The following is a 19,939-nucleotide window of genomic DNA, read 5'->3' as shown; positions in this document are numbered from 1 at the left end:
CCCTGACCCCGCCGGGAATCGAACCCGGGAACCCGGGCGTGGGAAGCGAGAACGCTACCGCACGACCACGAGATGCGGGCTGGACTCAAAAACATGAATTGTCTACCTTTATGTCACGGCTTATGTGACAATCATCAGGGATGTTTATCGAAATAACAAAAAACTGTTATTAGCGAGTAACTTTAGTAGGATTATTCTTCACCCCCTTCCCAGACCCCCAGGAAATAAACGGCGACGTAGCTGCCAAACGCATTCTATAGTGTTTCCAATTCTTTAGATCCAAGTCGTAGTCATAGATATGTGAATGCAACACATTGGCTTTTACTAGAGGTATTTCGTTTCCCACGAAATGGTGGCAGACGATGCTGTGGCGTCGTCGAAGCGCGAGCTTCTGCAGTGCTGGCTATATCAGCACATCAGCTGAGCGAACTTGCATAGTATGTTGGTAGCACTTCGACGCCTTGCCTGTTATGCTGTGTAGCAGACTTTAAAGTTGGGCGGATCAGCATAACGAAAAGGCGAGGGGTCTCGCTCGCTTTGTCCACGACTGTACATGTAGAGTCTAAATACCAGGAACGACCGTGTTAGTATTACAGAGCGAAATCTGCTATTGCAAGAGTTGTGCAAGACCCTACCGTGCTATAATGGCTGTAAACGTAACGGGCGTAGGCAGGTAGGAAGTGCGTGTGTGTTTCTCGTGGGAACGCGGCAGGCGGGTGGGTCCGTGCTGGAGGAGACGGCGCGGTTCGGCGCAAGTCATGGCGCCTAATCACGGCCCGCCAATACCGCGGTCGCGGTCGCGGTCGCCGTCTCTGTCAGGGTCACCGACCGCACGCTCGCTTCAATAAAACCACGGCCAGCATCCCGGCTGCGAGGGGCGCTCCAGATAACTGGCTCCAAACGTGAAATAACCTAACGACTTCGTGTACAAGACGAACGGTACTAGAACATAATTATTTAACTCGTGATGATGGTACGGGCTGTGCTGATCAGTCATCACCGGTTAAAACTGTGTACCGAACTGAAACTTACTGCCAAATACCTGTATTAACAGATAACGCTTTTCCGACTTATTCACTGAACGATATAGAACCAGAAATTTTTTGGCTGATTCTAACTATGTGCCGGTGCGGTACTCGAACTTGGAACCTCGTCTGTCGCGGGAAACGCTCTTATTGGTTGTGTTTTCGAGGCGAGACTCACAGCTTTACTTCCGCAAATCCCTTATCTCCTATCTTGCAAACTTCGCATAAGCTCGCCCACGAACAGCATTTCTGGGAGAAAGCATGCTGCGGAGAAATTATTCCGAGGATAGTTTGCATGATGTATCTTTCACTCTGCAGTGTAGTGTGTATTGTTTTGACATTTGTTGGCAGACTCAAAATCTGTGACAGATTGCAACTAGAACTCAAAGCCTTTCCTTTAGCAGGCAGTGCCTTTTTTGGATGAGCTATCTGCTAGTCCAGCGAGATATGCACGAGAGATTCGGTGAGGCTTTCGAGGCAGGAAAATAGGTACTGGCGAAAGTAAATCTGAGCCTGGATACCTGACTTGGTAAGAGCACTGCCACTGAAAGATAACGTTCCGGGTTCGGGTGTCCATAAAGGACAAGTTTAATCTGCCAGCAAGTATCAGAATGTCACACACTCCACAGCGGAGTGAAAAACTCACTGCAGAGGCACAAAACTTCTCAACAAATATAATCATCTAATTTTTTCCGCCTGCAATAACAGACTTGTTACTTTATCTAGAATTCTGACTTATACACTGTCACACAAGAAAGGGAAGCACGCAGAAGGGGAGCAGGAAACGGAATGAAACTTAACGAGTGAAGAGGGTATGTGACGTTATTGCAGTGATTATAAAATCCAGTTAAACTGATAAGGAACTTGGCAGTATAAGTCACTTGTCAATACGACGCTTCGCCCCATTCGGCCTGGATGCATGCGCTTTTTTGTTGGCAAGGGTGTCAAAGACGTTCTATCTTCCCACCGGGCAGTCTGGCACACAACCGTTGTAACTGGTCCTTGATATCCTTGATACCGGCACTGAGAAGGAGTTGATGTCTGAACTGATCCCACACATGTTCTACTGGGACATATCTGAGGATCCTATTGTCCACGACAGTACACCAGCATCACGCAGACATAGAGTAACGTTCCATGAGTGGACGAGCATTATCCTGTTGAAAAATGGCATCACGACACTGTCAGATGAGACATAACACATAAGGACGTAGTGTTGTGCCGTTAGTCACCACCATCCGTGACCTAAAATCATACCTGATGGCTCCCCACACTGCTAACCAGGAGTAACACCGCTCTGTCTCTCCAAAACATTAGAAAAATGTGAGCTCTCCCAAGGTCGCCGCCAAACTCGCCATGAGTTCTGGGGCAGCGCAGAGCCGCCGTTCAGATAAATACGCTATTGCAGTGCCTGAGTTGGAGATATGGAATCCGATTTTGTCCGACATTAAACAACAACGGTTTTTTCTTTTCTATCATTGGATTCTTCCAACTAGTGCTGTAGCTATTTATCGTTTCTGCCGTCTTCTCCCACCGGCGCGCTGCGTGTCTACTTGCCGCCAGGAGCCGCTGCCCATCATCTCGCGCACGCGCGGTGCTCTGTCCGTGGCGTATAAAGGTTTCCGTCGTTGTGACTGGAATTGCTCGGGAGTGTCATCTTTGTGCCGCCACTTTCGTGCAGTGTTCTACAGTGAGTGTTCTACAATGAGTGTTTTACAGTGAGTGTTCCGTGTTGTGTTTTTTGGGAAGTGTTGCGAACGGCCATCATACTGTCGCCGGGTGTGCCTTTTATCTCTTGCGAACAGAAACCAGACTGTCGCCGTGTTTCTTTTTAATTGTGTGTGTACTATGTTACTTGTCTGATTCCTGTGTCTTTTATTAACGTTGCCAACCCCTTTTGCTTTCTGTTTTAACTTTCCGCATTTTTCCGCCATTTTACACTTGACGTCACCGTTTTATCGCCTGTTTTTTTGTTTCTTTTCTTCTTCCGTTTTTTTTTAAATAAAAGTCTGTAGGCTGTAGAGCAGCATACTAAGCTGCTGCCAGCCCGCCCCCTTCGGGGGGAATTGAAAATCAATAAAGGAAAAAAAAAGACTGGAATTCAGTTCCGGCGAGGCAGTGCACGAGCATTCACTCGCCTGAAAATGGCGGCCAGCTGGTCCGCCGAAATATTGGTCTGGACGACGACATGATCCGGCTGCAAACCCGTGAAGAATATCTGCGCTACCTTGCTTGATGCACTTATTTTAAGCCGTCGCTCTTAGTTGTTTCCTCTTTTGTTATCAACAACAAAAAGGAAGATCTACGAAGTGATCGTCTAGAGAATAAAAATGAAGGACGGCTATTTTCTAGGAAATCTGGACATTAATAACGTAAACTGCAGTATAAGATACGATTTAATTACATCTCCAAGAGAGTTGTACGCTGACACGGCACTTTATCGTTCGAGATAAACTGCGGAGATTACGTCTGTAACGAGAAGCAGAGCAAGGCGGCGGGTTAGTAAACTCGGTGGTGGGAGCGAGTCGCAGGCCGACAAAATCTAAGTGCGGGTCGCGGTGGGAGTATCGGGGATACCCGCTGCAGGGGGCGGCCCCGCGGTCAAGGCCGTGAGAGCGGCCGCACGCCTCGGCTCAGTCCCCTGCCTCTCACCTGCTGTGCGACGCCGCACAGGCTTCATAGGTGCACACTGGACTAGCATGTACTGAAATAACCGATACCAGGTCTGCTGACGCTTTCGATCCTATAGTCGCACATTTTTCTCTTACATGTAGAGTAATTGGTGTTTTGTCTATCCGTGTTTCCGTTTCTTCATTTTGTTTCACTCTTGCACCCATTATCAAGAAACATGAAGACACATTCACAGGATTTGTCGACTTGGGAAAGCGTTCGACAACATAAAATGATGCAAGATGTTCGAAATTCTGAGAAACTTAGGATAAGCTATAGGGAAAGACGGATAATATACAGTATGTGCAAGAACCAAGAAGGAACAATAAGAGTGGAAGATTAAAAACGGTGTAAGACAGGGATGCAGCCTCTACCCCCCCCCCCCCCCCCCCCCGCTACCCGCTACTTTTCAATCAGTACATAGAAGAAGCAGTGAAAGATGTAAAAGAAAGGTCCAAGGTGGGATAAAAATTCAAAGTGAAATGATAAGATTCCATCATAACACTGTTATTCTCCACGGAAGTGAAAAAGAAAGGTTCAGCAATGGCATTACAGATCAAGGAGAAAGGATATCAGTGATACTATTCGCTGATGACATTGCTGTCCCGAGTGAAAGAATTACAGGATCTGCTGAGAGGAATGAACTGTCTAATTAACACAGGATATGGGTTGTAAGTACATCGAAGAAAGACGAAAGTAATGAGAAGTAGCAGAAATGAGGACAGCGAGAAACTTAACATCAAGATTTATTGTCACGAAGTAAATGAAGTTAAGGACTTCTGTTACCCAGGCAGCTAAATCACCAATGACGGACAGAGCAAGTAGGACATCAAAAGCGGACTAGCACTGCCAAATGGCATTCCTGGCCAAGAGAAGTCTACTAGTATAAAACATAGGTCTTCATTAGAGGAAGAAATTTCTGAGAATGTACGTCTGGAGCGCAGCATTATATGGTAGCGAAACATGGACTGTCGGAAAACCGGAACAGAAGAGAAACAAAACATTTGAGATGTGAGGCTACAGACGAATGCTAAAAATTAGGTGGACTGATAAGATAAGGAATCATGAGGTTCCGCGCAAAATCGTAGGAGAAAGGATTATTGGGAAAACAAGAAGCGACAGAATGACAGGACATGTGTTAAGACACCAGGGAATGATATCCATCGTACTAGAGGGAGCTGTAAAGGGCAAAAACTGTAGAGGAAGACAGAGATTGGAATACGTCCAGCAAATAACTGAGGACGTAGGTTGCAAGTCCTACTATGGGATGAAGAGGTTGGCACAGAAGAGGAATTCCTGGCGGGCCGCATCAAACAAGTCAGAAGACTGATGATTAAAAAAAATAAAATAAAAAAAAGGCACTGAGGTGAGAAAAGTCTTAGAACAGCGATACGCACAAATACATATGGAGGTAATATTGCGTACACAAGGTATAAGGTATAAAAGGGCAGTGAATTGGCGAAATTGTCATTTCTAAGTTGGGTTGGGTTGGAGGGATCAGTTAGTGGTACCGAAAGTACCCTCCGCCACACACCGTTAGGTGGCTTGTGGAGTATGATGTAGATGTAGATGTAGATGTAGACATGTGAGTCATGTGAAAAACTTTCCGACGTGATTACGCCCGCACGACGGGAATTAACAGACTCTGAACACGGAATGGTAGTTGGAGCTAGGCGCGTGGGACATTCCATTTCGGAAATTGTTAGGGAATTCATTATTCTGAGATCCACAGTGTGCCGAGAATACCAAATTTCAGGCATTACCTCTCACCATGGTCAGCCCATTGAGCGATGGCCTTCGCTTAATCACCAAGCGTGAGACATCCCATTTCGGAAATCATAAGGGAATTTAGTGTTCTGAGATCCACAGTGGAGAGCCGAGAATACCAAATTACCTCTCATCACGGACAATGCAGGAGCCAACGGCCTTCACTTTAGAGAGCTCCGGCGTTGCTTAGAGTTGTCAGTGCTAACAGACAAGCAACACAGTGGCAGACGTCCGACTTGAGTGCGTTTGCTAACAACACGACATCGCCTGCAGCGTCTCTCCTATGCTTGTGACCATATCGAATGGACCCTAGGAGAGTGGACAAAAAAATGGTTCAAATGGCTCTGAGAACTATGCGACTTAACTTCTGAGGTCATCAGTCGCCTAGAACTTAGAACTAATTAAACCTAACTAACCTAAGGACATCACACACATCCATGCCCGATGCAGGATTCGAACCTGCGACCGTAGCGGTCGCTCGGTTCCAGACTGTAACGCCCAGAAGCGCACGGCCACTCCGGCCGGCAGAGTGGACAATCTTTGCCTAGTCAGATGAGTCCCGATTTTAGTGGGTAAGAAACCCCACGAAGCCCTGGGCCCAAGTTGTCAACAAGGCACTGTGCAGCCTGGTGGAGGCATCATAATGGAGTGGGCTGTGTTTACATAGAATTGACTGGGTTCTCTAGTCCAAATGAACCGATCATTGACTGGAAATGGTTATGTTCGACTACTTGAAGACCATTCGCAGCCATTCATTGTCTTAATCTTCCCAAACAAATATGGAATTTTTATGGATGACAATGCGCCACGTCACGGGGCGGCAATTGTTCGCAATTGGTTTGAAAAACAATTCTGGAGAATTCGAGTGAATGATTTGGTCACGCAGATCACCCGACATGAGTTCCATCGCACATTTATGGGACATAAACTAGAGGTCTGATGGTGCACAAATTCCTGCAGAAGTTTCGCAATTATGGACGGCTACAGAGACAGCATTGCTCAATATTTCTGCAGAAGATTTCTAACGACTTGTTGAGTGCATGTCTCGTCGAGTTGCTGCACTATGCCGCACGACGCGATATGGGCGGCGGGGGGGTTATCCCGTGACTTCTGTCACCACACTGTATGGTCGTTACGCTACAGCACGTTGGAATAGCGGAAGACGTGTTCTGTTTGGGTATGGCGTCGACTCTCACAGGACGATAAAGAGCCAAGTGAAAGGAGTTGTCTTTCCAACATGTAATCCTTTATCAGGCGGAGGGTATTCCATTCCTGGAGCGTGTCGTCACAGCGGACGAGACATGAATGCATCTTATTGATGTCTGACACGAAGAAAGCATCAGTGTTATTGAGATACCCCCTGTCCTTCGTTCCCCGTCTTCATAAGTACGTCGTAACAATTTTGCACACGAAGAAAGTTATGCTCAATCTTCTGCGACATGCAGGGTATGCCGCTGGCTGATTTCCTGAGGTACAAGGAAACCATGAACGCGATTGATAAAAAAAACGACTGGGATTGCTTTCAAAGGATTAGTTGTGCACATGGCCTCCACTATGTATGATCTGGTGCGGCGTTACCGTTGGACTGTATTGAAGCACTCTCTGTACATCCCGGACCTCTCATCAATCTGTCTTCTCTTTAGACCGCCAAAGAAGCACCTGGTCGGTTGTGATACTCTAAAAATTGAGTACATGACGTCACGAGAGTGGTAGATTCAGGTTGCCTTTAATTTGAATAATAAATATTTTTGTTCTTATCGATTATGTGAAAATTTATCCTTTTTTATGTATTGTGATTTCATGTGCAAATTTTTATGAAAATGTTGTAGACTTACGGGGTAGTGCGAAGCATCAAAATTACCGACACAGAAGAAAACAAAGTACGTTGTGCTCATACACCGTGGATGTAATGTACGCTTTCAGTATATAAGCTGGCCACCAGATAAAGCACAGAGGCCAGTATGTACAATCTTACTATAGTTAAACGTGCTAATAACGCTGTTTCTTTTGTTTTGTAGTTAGGTCTCTAGTTATTAATGGTTTTCAGATCTCAGTTGAGGTTGTTATCGGGAGTCGACTAGATTCGTGAGTCATCTACGTAAGGTCACCTAAACAACTACAGGAAGTAAGCTTATTGAGTTCACTTGAGTACAATCACCTCTGTTTGTTCTAACTTAGAGCGTTTTTATTTTTTTATTTTTATTTTCGGAAAATCGTGATCTGCTGTTACCATCGCAGCATGACATAAGTCAGATATGGGACTCATCGGTCGAGAAAAAATTTTTTGACTCAAACTGGTAGTACCGTATCCAGTGAGATAGGTTACTCTTTCTATTTCGTGTGTTTGATGGATTACAGGTAGTTCAAAGTGAGTGCTGACAAAGACTCAATTACGTGAGTTTGATGATGAAACGGAGGCCATTATCGATTTTTAGCGTGTAGTTTGATCGTTGCGTGACCTGATTAGTAATAAACTTACTGTACAAACAGTTAATAGATTCCTTTTCCTGATGGTACTGAGGAAAAACTACGAACAGCATTATTTCCATCTTACAGAAAATCCGGCTTTGGGCATCCACAAATTTCTCGAACAAAGTTATTGGGTTGAGCATTGTTAAATAGACGCCAATGCCTGAAGTGAATGAGCTTTGCTAATGACATTTGTAACTGATAGGGATAAAGTGGCGGTGACAAGATTTTTATCTTTCGGAAATGCAGAGTTTAGTATCATTGGAGAACACAATGTAGCTCTGATACAGCTAGTGTACACTTGTATCTAAAAGAAACTTGAATCTGCGTTCGAAATTAACATAAGAATTCCACCTCTTCATTTTTATTCCAAAATTAGACTTCTTTACGTTCAGAACGAATAACAGAAATAATGTGTTCCTCTTTCCCTGAAAAGAACGAATGTAAAAATGACCAAACAACCGTAAAAGTCAAATAGGAAAAGTGTAAAATTATACATAGACATAATAGTAATTACGAACTTATGTTTAAATCTGAAATGAAGAAAAACTAATCTAAAGTAGGCAGTCAGATTTAAGTTAATGAACCAAATTCGACAAAAAAGAAAAATCTTTTTTTTGAGACTAATAAAAGAACATGCCAGCTAATAAACAGATATTTGTGCCAATTATTACTGATAGGGCGAGGGAGAGAGAGGAGGGGGGGACACATCACAGGCGTATTGCTACGTTTTGGTGACAGCCAGAATCTATTTCGTAGACGTTCATTCATTAATATTAGGAAACAAATGTACTTTCTATTGAACTATGGGGGGGGGGGGGGGTTTGGGTTGTTTGGGAAGGAGACCAGACAGTGAGGTCATCGGTCTCATCGGATTAGGGAAGGACTGGGAAGGAAGTCGGCCGTGCCCTTTCAAAGGAACCATCCCGGCATTTGCCTGGAGCGATTTAGGGAAATCACGGAAAACCTAAATCAGGATGGCCGGACGCGGGATTGAACCGTCGCCCTCCCGAATGCGAGTCCAGTGTTTAACCACTACGCCACCTCGCTCGGTTATTGAACTATGGTGCTGTACGTAGAAATTCTTATATTAGCTCACCGTAAATACGACCAACAGGGCTTTAACGGTGAGCAGCAAGTAAACTTTGTGTTCGTAGGAATCTTTTTCTTCCCAGAGCTGTTTTACACTTAAACGTATAAAAAGGATATAAATGAGAATAATACCAACTTTACTCGTGACGCTTCGTATAATTCAAACACTGCAACGATAGTACATTCTTAAGCTTCAATCTGGTTATTTTCCAGAGGAAAAATAAGCAATCGTCAGTTAAAGAATTTGTTAGTAGCGTGTTTAGACGTATCATCAACCACAGTTTGGCTGCTTATAGCTGAGGAAATTTTACGTACTGCTCCCGAGGGTAGGCACAGAAACGTCAGGGCATACTTTGGGGCGGCACACAGTTTCCACTTCACAACAGACGCTGACGTGCAGATGGCTGTGGTTAAGTGCCCGTAAAACTTGAACACAGCTTTCTTTCATGCCGGTTTCAACGGGTTTGTTTGCCGAACAAATGCTTGGACAACCCTGTGACTACATGGATTAGCACTGCCTTAGTAACTTCGAGTACGTCTTTGATTTCTTGGAGGAACCTTTTCTTGCAGACGGTGTATTACCTCACTCTTTTAACCAATCTCCTACTTTCAGAAATTTCCAGGAAGATAATTCCTTTCCTTAAACAAAAAAATTGTCACAGAATTGTTCGACGGTCTATTTACCGACCCGTGTAGTAGCGTATCGTTTAAGACTTGTGTGAGAAATTATTTAATAATCTTTACATTCCAAGAGCAACTCAACAGACTAATCGTGACACTCACTGTGCATTTTGACGTGGAAGGCATCAGTTCCTCTCTAAACGTTACTGTCATCGAAATCATTTAACGCTGATAATAACATTATAAATATTTAAGTGACTAGTTCCTATGCTACGTTAATAACAAAGTGCAACAGCTGTTTAGATCATGTCCTGCAATATAACAGGCAACACTATTGGACAGAAGCGATGTTTTGCGGACAGGCTCCTGTGATGCTTCACATGGGCAATTTGGAAATTTGTGGTAAGGTCTTATGGGACCAAACTGCCTACACACTACTTAATCGAACTTTAACTGATTTACGCTATAGACAACACACACACACACCAATGTCCGAGGGACGGCTCGAACCTCCGACGTGGGGAGCCGCACAGACCGTGACAAAACGCCCTAGACCGCGCGGCTACCCCGTGCGACCCACATGGGCCAGTGCCCTTTTTCGCTGCTCACGGCCGCTTCTGCTTTCGACAAGCAGTATTGCCATGAGTGTTGTTACGGCACTAATTCAAAAGACATCAATTAATAAATTTAACAAACAATTCTATCATGTAATCGATGTGTAAGTACAGGGACCGTACATAATCCCTAGACGATCTGAGCACTGACAGTAAGATAGTCGTTCAGAGAAACGAGATATTGTTTCAGCGGATAATGTACTTGTACATTGTACGTCACCTGACTCGAATGAAGTTTATTCACTTCTTATGCTGGTTTAACAGTGTGCGCGATCAGAATCACAGGCTCACACACCTACGGACAGACTCTTTCAGTAACAGTTACGGAATTCCTCATAGCCTGCCGTAGCCCTCACTGAGCTACTGCCCACGGCGAGGTGGCGCAGTGCTGAAACACTGCATTCGTACTCTTGCAGACGGCTGTTAAAGTCCTCGTCCAGCCATTCACATCCAGGCATCTACGTTTTCCGGGACGATCACTTAGGCTGAATGCTGGGAGAGTTCCTCTCAAATGGCTCTGGCGATTTCAGTCCCCTTCCTCCGCCCTAGGTCGTCGACGGGACGTTGATCCAAAATTTCCTTCCCTCCTTCAACGTCTGCACACGTGCATAAGGCAATTGCAGATGTGTCGGCTTTCATTCTGGGAGCAGAGTCCCATGCTACTTCCACCTGTCGTTGTGGCTGAACTATGGTTGTTTCAAGTTATGTAACTCAGACATGCGTGGCACCATATATCATGTATTGCCCAGACCTGTTACAGAGAACTTCGACAGGGTGTAAAGGTGCTCTCGAGAACTCGTACTCGGAAACGTCATCCAGTGATACTCAGACCGTCAAAAGTATAGGTGCAAGCGCCTGCCAGTAGGCCATGCATTACGCAACAAATGTACACTACTGGCCATTAAAATTGCTGCACCACGAATATGACGTGCTACAGACGCGAAATTTAACCGACAGGAAGAAGATGCTGTCATATGCAAATGATTGGCTTCTCAGAGCATTCACACAACGTTGGCGCCGGTGGCGACACCTACAACGTGCTGACATGATGAAAGTTTCCAACCAATTTCTCATACACAAACAGCAGTTGACCGGCGTTGCCTGGTGAAACGTTGTTGTGATGCCTCGTGTAAGGAGGAGGAATGCGTACCATCACGTTTCCAACTTTGATAAAGGTCGAATTGTAGCCTATCGCGATTGCGGTATATCGTATCGCGACATTGCTGCTCGCGTTGGTCGAGATCCAATGACTGTTAGCAGAATATGGAATCGGTGGGTTCAGGAGGGTAATACGGAACGCCGTGCTGGATCCCAACGGCCTCGTATCACTAGCAGTCGAGATGACAGGCATCTCATCCGCATGGCTGTAACGGATCGTGCAGCCACGTCTCGATCCCTGAGTCAACAGATGGGGACGTTTGCTAGACAACAACCATCTGCACGAACAATTCGACGATATTTGCAGCAGCATGGACTATCAGGTTGGAGACCACGGCTGCGGTTACCCTTGATGCTGCATCACAGACAGGAGCGCCTGCGTTAGTGTACTCGACGACGAACCTGGGTGCACGAATGGCAAAACGTCTTTTTTTCGGATGAATCGAGGTTCTGTTTACAGCATCATGATGGTCGCATCCGTGTTTGGCGACATCGCGGTGAACGCACATTGGAAGCGTGTTTTTGTCATCGCCAACCTGGTGTATCACCCGGCGTGATGGTATGGGGTGCCACCGGTTACACGTCTCGGTCACCTCTTGTTCGCATTGACTGCACTTTGAACAGTGGACGTTACATTTCAGATGTGTTACGACCCGTGGCTCTACCCTTCATACGATCCCTGCGAAACTCTACACTGCAGCAGGATAATGCACGACCGCATGTTGCAGGTCCTGTACGGGCCTTTCTGGATACAGAAATTGTTTGACTGGTGCCCTGGCCAGCACATTCTACAGATCTCTCACCAATTGAAAACGTCTGGTCCATGGTGGCCGAGCAACTGGCTCGTCACAATACTCCAGTCACTACTCTTGATGAACTGTGGTATCGTCTTGAGGCTGCATGGGCAGCTGTACCTGTACACGCCATCCAAGCTCTGTTTGACTCAATGCTCAGGCGTATCAAGGCCGTTATTACGGCCAGAGGTGGTTTTTCTGGCTACTGGTTTCTCAGGATCTATGCACCCAAATTACGTGAAAATGTAATCACATATCAGTTCTAGTATAATATAGTTGTCCAATGAATACCCGTTTATCATCTGCATTTCTTCTTGGTGTAGCAATTCTAATGGCCAGCAGTGTAAATGATGATGCTCTGTTGCGTTGGTGGATGACGGTTTCAAACACAAGTTTCAATCTGCAGTTTATTTTTCTCCTTTATACGTAAAGCAGTGGAGGTTTTAGAAGGTTCCAGGACAATAGTGAATTGCGAATGAAAATCCGTTTCCGAAACTGGCATCCACCGAGGCAACAGAGCATCGCTTTCATGAGAGACAAGGCCTTTCTAGGCAGCAGCTAGCTCCAGCTTCTCCACTGAAGATCGTGGTAGCCGTCACGATCACCGAATAACAAACAACACTGCGATACAGTCTGCCCTCGGTCCGCCTGCACACAAAGTTACGTTTGCTACCGAAGGGGTGTCCCAGTGGAGGGCGCCAGCGCCTGTAACTTCGGCACTCTGTAGTGTCGTTAGGCGAAGTTAGCAGACCCGAGTTTCTGTCCTCGATTTTTTCCTAAAGGGTACCTGTACAAACCCTCGAACTCTGTCGCAGCACAGAGTTGAGCAGTGCTAGAAATGCGTTCGTGTGTATCGTCACTCTGCTAAACGAAACGAAACTTTTCTCTGTTCATTCTTCTAGTTCAGGGACAGCCAAGAATTCGGCACACCAGCTGTGCTCTCGGTTGCATGCCGTAGTTCTGCCGCCTGGCTACTCTCTTACCCCACCACCAAGCCACACTATCTGAGCGTGAGTAGGAAATGCGAACGAGCCTCGCTTAAATGGCAACAAAGTTACGCAGCATACCACTTGATTTATTATTTCTCAACAACATAGATCACAAATGAAACAAATTTTGGTATTATTTAATTATTTTTGACGCACTGAAAACTTTATACAATTTTATATGGTACAGACAGTCGACATACAGACAGATGCAGACAGCTGCGCAGATTTTTGCACTCAGTCTGCCATGTAATCGTGACTTAATTTAGTTTCGTTATCGAAAAAAAGCCATTCACACAGATATGTTGACTGAAGTATTTTATCACGTTTGAAGCGTCATTAAGGAGAGACGGAATTTGTTTCCGAGGAAAATAATGTAGTTGACAATTTTAATGCAATAGAATTTGTTTTTTAAAATGGAATTACATTGCAGATATCCAGTTCCCTCTGCACATGCACAGGGGCGCTCTCAGCTGAAACGGCAAACGGTCTCGAAAACAGATCGAAAACAGTTGTAAGATTGTCAGTGTCCTCAAAATGTTTTGAAAACTATCCATGTAATTCTTTCAAGGCCACAATGAATTCTACAGACCTCAGGTGTTCTTCGCGCTGGAGAGCTTAGGGAAATGAACATCCCCATCATATCACAAATAAGTTCTTCCTCCCCTTGCTAGGACTTACTGTGGGCAGTGTGCAGTCAAGTCTACTTAAAAAGCGAGGTCTGCAGTCCATTTCGGATTTTCTAATTGTTGTTTCTGCTTTCCTTTTTCCTTAAGTCTACCTAAAAAGCGAGGTCTGCGGTCCATTTCGGATTTTCTAATTGTTGTTGCTGCTTTCCTTTTTCCTTTACAAATTCATCAAAAGCGGGTTTTAGATCCAAAACTCGTTCCAAGCAAGCCGTTGACTTAGCCAACGGACTTTTCAGTAATACATAAAGCCACCATGTTCTTCGTTCAGTGCCATCGAAATCTGTTGCAACTGACAGTAGACTATTTCCTGCGACTTAAGAAAAATTAGTATACGTACCACTGATGTCGTCACGTACGAGCCTAGACGGACAATACCGAGGTTTGATCACGTCCACATTGTTACTTTATGCCAGAAAGGGCTCTCAACATGCGAAGCGTCCAGGCGTCTCGGAGTGAACCAAAGCGATGTTGCTCGGACGTGGAGGAGATACAGAGAGACAGGAACTGTTGATTACATGCCTCGCTCAGGCCGCCCAAAGGCTACTACTGCATTGGATGACCGCTACCTACGGATTATGGCTCGGAGGAACTCTGACAGTAACGCCACCATGTTTAATAATGCTTTTCCTGCAGCCACAGGACGTCGTGTTACGACTAAAACTATGCGCAATAGGTTGCATTATGAGCAACTTCACCCCCGACGTCCGCAGCTCGTGGTCGTGCGGTAGCGTTCTCGCTTCCCGCGCCCGGGTTCCCGGGTTCGATTCCCGGCGGGGTCAGGGATTATCTCTGCCTCGTGATGACTGGGTGTTGTGTGATGTCCTTAGGCTAGTTAGGTTTAAGTAGTTCTAAGTTCTAGGGGACTGATGACCATAGCTGTTAAGTCCCATAGTGCTCAGAGCCAACCAACCATCACCCCCGACCTCCATGGCGAGGTCCATCTTTGCAAACATGACACCATGCAGTGCGGTTCAGATGGGCCCAAAAACATGCCGAATGGACCGTTCAGGATTGCTATCACGTTCTCTTCACCAATGAGTGTCGCATATGCATTCAACCAGACAATCGTCGGAGACGTGTTTGGAGGCGACCCTGCCAGGCTGGACGTCTTAGACACACTGTCCAGCTAGTGAGGCCGACGCACGCAGCTGGTGGTCATGTAAGGCGCCGTAACAGCTGTGCGATACGTGAATGCCATCCTCCGACCGATAGTGCAACCAATCGGCAGCATATTCCCAAGGCATTCGTCTTCATGGACGACAACTGGCGTCCCCATGATGCACGTCTTCTCAATGACTTCCTTCAGGATAACGACATCGCTCGACTAGAGTGGCCAGCATGTTCTCCAGACATGAACCCTATCGAACATGCCTGGGATAGATTGAGAAGGGCATTTTATGGACGACGTGACCCACCAACCACTCTGAGGGATCTACGCCGAATCGCTATTGAGGAGTGGGACAATCTGGGCCAACGGTGCCTTGATGAACTTGTGGATAGTATACCACGACGAATATAGGCATGTATAAATGCAAGAAGACGTGCTACTGGGTAATAGAGGTACCGACGTTTACAGCAATCTGGACCACTACCTCTGAAGGTCTCGCTGTGTGGTGGCACGACGTGCAATAGGTGGTTTTAATGAGCAATAAAAAGGGCGGAAATGATGTTTATGTTGATCTCTGTTCCAATTTTCTGTACAGGTTCCGGAACTCTCTGAACCGAGGTGTTGCAAAACTTTTTTTGATGTGTGTATACGGAGACACGCATAACTTACGTTGTAACCAGTAACTGCTTTCCTTACTTAAGAATTAAGTACGCTTGGATATTGTGGTCATTACTTTGCTAGGCTGTCTGTTCTTCCTTCTACAGATTTCATTCCACGCCTTTGTAGAGAACAACATTTATTCCTCATTTTAAACGTTATAATGTAGAGTGAGTTCACAACTTTAAATTTCACTGGAAGTTTCATAAAATGCTCTTTTCGAGAATATTAATCACGACAGCCCATCTTTGGGAGTTCGTTCTTAATAATATTACTTAGGACAATGAGTCAATAAAACAGCAGCTTTTGATATTTCGTAAAAGCATAAACCTGATGCCGTTTTGAGTTAACAGTAAATGTGTGAAAACGAAATTAACACTTCCTTTCCTTGAGTTTCCATCTTGGTAACATATAGAGCGTCCACTGGGACGAATGTAAACACGTATAGCTAATTCACTTGATATGTTATTAACTGTTGCTCATTAGCATGTTTTTCTGTGTTTTTAAAGTCATTCCCATAGAATATAAAGTGATGCCACGTACTTAAATATTCTTACGCAGCACGGGAGCGGACGACATGCTACTGGTGAATATAAAACTGTAGTATAAATTTAACTACCTGAAGAAGGGCATGATAACCCGAAATTGATCATCGAAATAAAACAGACCTTCTTTAAAAAGTATTTGTTGCTGGTTTCGTTCAGGCTCAACAATGCTTAATTTCTTTTATTTCTAGACGTCAGCGGCCTTATTTCTTTATTTCAGACTTACACTGTATTTTTCCTACAACGCGAGCTTTCGTAGAAAGCATTTTTGGATTCCATGCGTACTGGGAGATATTCGAGACCGACGTGAATGACCGCCCGAGTGCAATGGACAGAGATCGACTACAAAGTATTGAGAGCGCAGCAAACAGCATATTTAGGTTCACCAATTGCTGTGTTGAGTACCTCGGCGAACCGCAGAATCGCGGAAGAATTTTTAAGTAGCGAACGCCGAATCGCATCTGCGAGGCTGCGTGGTCTGCGTCTACAGGGGGGCAGCCAGAATAAATGTAAGGCCAATGGGCCGGCATTCCTGCGGCAGAGCGCGCCGTGCCAGGGGCAGAGCAAAGGACAGCTCGGCGCATGCGCACACAGGGCAGTGGCCACTGCGTACTCTCTGTACACAAGCAGCTCTGCAGCGCCGGCAGCCGGTCTGTGCGCGTGCAGACACTCACTCATTCTTGACAAGTTGCCCACTTAAAGATTGGAATGATATCCCCCGAGAGACCATGTAAATATATTGCCGATAGCAGAGATATTCAGATGATCTACATTTACATTTACATACGTCCATGTCCAGAAGTTAAAAGCTCTGTGAGATCCATGAAAACAAGTTGCGTCACGTTGCAGGCTTAACTGTGATGATGTGTGTTGCGTGATATACATGGCACACCTGTAAGAGATCCGCTCTCTGTGCGTGCAACTGTTGGCCTTGCAGTGGCTCTGATGTGTGCTCAGATGTCTGGTTAACCGGTCGGGAGTGGTGCGGGGAGGGGAGAGGGATCGGATATATCATAACTGATGAATTTCTTTGACATTACTTGTGACCAGGTCACTGGCTGCTTAAGGTAGATAAAAACAGCAGCTAAATGGTGTAACAAGTGGCGCAGTGACGTTTCTCAAACCAGCTGCATCTCACCTAATACGAGAATATTTATATAGATTTCCAACATGTTATTCAGTCTGTACATAAAGAAACAGGGAAAGAGGTATTTAGAAAGGGTATTAAAGTTTAGAGAGAGGAAATTAAATCTTCAAGATTTGCCGTTAAAACTGTAAATCTGTCAGAGACGTCAGGGGAAGTGAAGGTTTATTTGTACACAACTGATAATTTCTTGAAGAAATGGTACAAGAAACATGCCATCAGTAGTAAAGTGTAATGGAATATAGATCGGTTAAATTAGGTGACGCTATGACACTTCGATTTGGAAGAGAGACACTAAATGTAGAACACGAGTTTAGATATGTGGGTAGCAAAATAAGTAAAGAGGAAATCACAGCAAGAACGCTTTTTCTAAAAGAGACATACACTAACTTCAAATATAAATTTCAGTGTCAGGAACTCTTACGGCAATATTTATCTGAAGAGTTGGGGAAGCATAGAAATTAAACATAGACGATGAACAGCAAAGCCGCGCGGAATCAGCCGAGCGGTCTTAGGCGCTGCAATCATGGACTGTGCGGCTGGTCCCGGAGGAGGTTCGAGTCCTCCCTCGCGCATGGGTGTGTGTGTTTTTCCTTAGGGTAATTTAGGTTAAGTAGTGTGTAAGCTTAGGGACTGATGATCTTAGCAGTTAAGTCCCATAAGATTTCACACACATTTGAACAGTAAAGGCACAAACAGGACAGAAGCTTTTGAAATGTAGTGCTACACAAGAACGCAAATGGTTAGATGAGATAGAATATTTAGTGAAGAGATTCTAAATCAAATCAAAGAGAAAAGAGACTTGTGGTATAACTTGGCTAAAATAAAAGTTGACACAACGCAGCCTGAAACACTAAGCAATAGTTAATTCGATTCTTGAGGGAAGTGTAGAAGGTCAACATTTTATAGAGAGATTATACCTTGACTGTAGTTAAGCATTTGAACTGAATATGGGTTGAAGCAGTCATGCAGAAATGAGATGGCACAGACAAGGCAGAGAGCAACAAAATGGTTCAAATGGCTCTGAGCACTATGGGACTTAACATCTGAGGTCATCAGTCCCCTAGAACTTAGAACTACTTAAACCTAACTAACCTAAGGATATCACACACATCCCTGCCCGAGGTAGGATTCGAACCTGCGACCGTAGCGGTCGCGCGGTTCCAGACTGTAGCGCCTAGAACCGCTCGGCCACCACGGCCGGCAGAGAGCGACATTAAACCATTCTTCAGACTGAACACTACAACAAAAGCGTATATAAAGTAACCTAAAAGTAATTCCCATAGTTAACAGTGTCCTAATTAGTTTTTACAACGCTGAAAGAAAAAGTGAAGTACTTAGAGGACATGGTTAAGATGTCACTATAACATATACACGCCACCGGTGGGTAAGTAAATGATTAGGGCTGCAATCCTGTGTCACAGGTAGAACGGCTACCAGAGTGCACAAGTCTTTTTCGTGTGTCGTGCTGTTACCAGACCTAGTAGGGTATATAAGAGTCGTGAACAGTCAGATGCTGAGTGACCACTGTGAACACAGACACTCGCGTCTTCGTGTGAGACGCGTTCTCGTCACCTGACAGATTTTGAAGGAGGGATCATTCTTGATCTCCTCTTGGTCGGCTTGTTGAGTGGTGCAATATCCAGATTTGTGGGGCATTCTGATGCCCGATGTTGGACTCAGTGGTTCAAAATGTTCAAATGTGTGTGAAATCTTATGGGACTTAACTGCTAAGGTCGTCAGTCCCTAAGCTTACACACTACTTAACCTAAATTACCCTAAGGACAAACACACACACCCATGCCCGAGGGAGGACTCGAACCTCCGCCGGGACCAGCCACACAGTCTATGACTGCAGCTCCTAAGACCGCTCGGCTAATCCCGCGCGGCGGACTCTGTGGTAACGTGAGGGCAGGTATACCCGTCTTAAGGGTTCCTGTCGATCGCGTGAGGGTCACTGTATTACGCACCAAACACGTTGTAACTTCTTCGCATCTATGCCTGCCATCCGACAACAAGTAATGGGCTCCCTGCAACGTTCTGCTACATTCCTCGCCATTGGTCTGAGGCTGCCAGCACCCGCGCCACAAATTACCGCCCCATGCGTAGCTTGTCACTAACACCGTAACACAATTGTTTGCTTCTAGAGTGATGTGACCATGGACTGTTTATGAATACCGCCGGATTGCGTTTAGCGATGAATCGCCTATCAACCCTACTCCGGATGACCATCATCGGCGAGTACGACAGCGATATAGGTCGAGGTCTCGTTCTTCAGTGGTTTGGAAAGGCACAACGGTGTTACTCATCGAATGTGATTGGGAGGGAGGGGACCACTGGTGTGAATTGAGGTCACAGCTGATAGTAAATGTGGGACCTCTGACGTCACAGGCATTCTGCATCCTCGTATGCTACCTCTGACCGGCAGTATCGTGATGCCATTTTACAACAGGTCATTGTTCGTCCACGTATACCATGTGTCTCTATGAAGGTGACGTTGAGGTGCTACCGTGGCCAACAAAACCTCCCGATCCATCCGAACAGAATATGTGTGGGGCCAGCTCTGACGTCAACTGCTTCCCATTACCACTAGCCAGCAT

At 45.4% G+C, this 19,939-nt stretch overlaps 1 long non-coding RNA gene across 1 annotated transcript in view; it reads right to left on the bottom strand.

Annotated features, from left to right (window-relative positions):
* LOC126477399 (uncharacterized) overlaps positions 1-19,939 on the bottom strand; it is a 439,678-nt gene that overhangs the window by 17,696 nt on the left and 402,043 nt on the right. The gene's annotated exons all lie outside the window — the stretch shown is intronic.

Source organism: Schistocerca serialis, chromosome 1 (assembly GCF_023864345.2).
Source record: "Schistocerca serialis cubense isolate TAMUIC-IGC-003099 chromosome 1, iqSchSeri2.2, whole genome shotgun sequence".
Taxonomy (NCBI): Eukaryota; Metazoa; Arthropoda; class Insecta; order Orthoptera; family Acrididae; genus Schistocerca; species Schistocerca serialis.
The sequence above is the reverse complement of the archived record's forward strand: the minus strand, read 5'-3'. Positions and strand labels throughout refer to the sequence as shown.